The sequence below is a fragment of the Corella eumyota genome, chromosome 6, assembly GCF_963082875.1.
Source record: "Corella eumyota chromosome 6, kaCorEumy4.1, whole genome shotgun sequence".
NCBI classification, from domain to species: Eukaryota; Metazoa; Chordata; class Ascidiacea; order Phlebobranchia; family Corellidae; genus Corella; species Corella eumyota.
Genome location: NC_137495.1, coordinates 14,848,438 through 14,850,534, shown reverse-complemented (window position 1 = coordinate 14,850,534; position 2,097 = coordinate 14,848,438). Strand labels below are relative to the sequence as shown.

General features: G+C 32.2%; 1 pseudogene; it reads right to left on the bottom strand.

The window, feature by feature from the left end:
- Window positions 1-2,097, bottom strand: part of LOC145755955 (MFS-type efflux pump MSMEG_3705-like) — a 60,034-nt pseudogene that overhangs the window by 39,818 nt on the left and 18,119 nt on the right.

Genomic DNA, 2,097 nt, shown 5'->3' with positions numbered 1-2,097 from the left:
TGTTATAGGTTTTAGTTTGTAAAATTAAAAAATAAATTGACACGGGAAAAGAAAGATAACATGTTCTTGCACATTATTCTTTAAAAAAACTATTAATTTACTGCTTATTTTATTTCAAATACTGTCTAAAAAACTGTATAGGAATACGCGAAAATAAAATTTTTCGCGGTAATTAAAATGCAAAATCCCCGCTGTTCTAAAAAAAATCTTCGGGCTGAAGTGTCTGGTTACCTTTTTGGTCAGTTCGCTGGACGTAAAAACTCATAAAAAAGTAAGGCCGAAGTAAGGTTTAACATACAATTAGACTTTCGCTTTTATACTTAATTTGTTAATTAAATACTTTGTAGTTTGTGTTTCGTATCATATAGTTTGTGTCGCATTTTTGTTTTAATAAAGTGTGGCCTTCTTATCGATGCCCATCTTTACAGCGTACTCTATTGGGGTTTAATAATTGTTTAAGCCATAGTAGGAGTTTATTAGATCCTACATTATTCAAGATATAAACTTTTTAAAATTATTCCTCTTTTAAAATTATAAACGATATAAACTCCTGCTAAGCCAGCACTTAATCAGCAGCATAATTATGAGGCAATTATAATCTATAATATCCCAAACTGCCAAAGTTAACTTAAAACTAGGTCAGGGTAACATATATACCTCCATGTTTAGGTCGTGAAGTTGACCTTCCCACATCGAGGATAAACAATTATCGGAAAAAAAACTTACTAGCCAAGTAAAATCCTGGGTAAACGATGTACAGTGCTTCCCTGAAACCTAAAATTTTGATCATAGGTGGTACTATAAGAGGGCATTCCCTCCAATATTATTGATCACAAAAATAAACATAGCGATCGCTGTCGCGCGTGACTGGACAGGAAAAAACTCAACCAAAACAGTAAACAAAACTCCGAACCACATTTCCGCTGTGTTTTAAATCAAATTTGATTACAATAAAGTCATCGAAACTGGGTCGGGGTAACTGTTCTCTTAAAAAATATGAAACTATTTACCGAATAAATAAACTCCAAAGAGCAAAATAAAAGCATAAGGCGGAGAAAAGTAAAGAGTTCCCGCCGCTAGAGGGCAGGCTATTGCTTGACTAACGACCAAAACCCACAATCTTGTTCGTACACCTAAAAAATTTGATTTAAAATTAAACCCCCAAAAAATGGAATATTTCTAAATGCAAATCTACAAAATTTTTGTTATATTAATAATACTGCCAATTTACACATAATTAATGGGTGACAAAGGAACACCATGCTGCCAACCTTTAATTTATGTCAAAATTTTCAGATAATGCCATTTTTGAAAACTATTTTAGAAAAATGTCCATTCAGTAAAATCAATTTTTAATAATATGATCAAAATAAAGATTACCGTATTTAGAAGCGAGTAAATCGGACAAAATTCCACCAGTGATTATCCCAATCGTTCCACCAACGATGGAAGTTAAACTCATCCACAACCCCACCTCTGTGCCGAGTAATATTGATCAAAATATAACTGACTGTTGTAAGACCAACAAAAACTTGCTGAAAATATTAAAATTTAATTTAGATTTTGTTACCCTCGATGTGGGAAGGTCGACTTCATGACCTGAACATAGATGAATATTTGTTACCCCGACCCAGTCTCGAGATAACTTTAGCAGTTTGGGATATTTTTATTTTTTTTGTATATATCTTTATCCTCGATGTGGGAAAGTCAAATGCGCGACTTAAACATAGAGTAACACAGATTAATTATCGGACAAAATAATATCCCAAACTGCCAAAGTCAACTCTATGTTTAGGTCATGAGATCGACCTTCTCACATCGAGGATAAAGAATTACAGAAAACGGGTTCATTTATTAAACATTTTATCAAAAGTATTAAATACCAAAGTCTGTCTCATATTTGTTATTCTCTTCAGCTTGTTCTATAATTTTATGTTCTGGTTCTTTGACAGAGAAATATAAAATAATCGCCATAATTATGCCTGGAGCTCCAGCTATAAAGTAACACCAACGCCAGCTCTAAGAAAAAATTAACAAAAGATTGGTTAAAAATTAATTTAAATTAATTTTGTTTTTTTAGAGGTTGATTTGATAGAA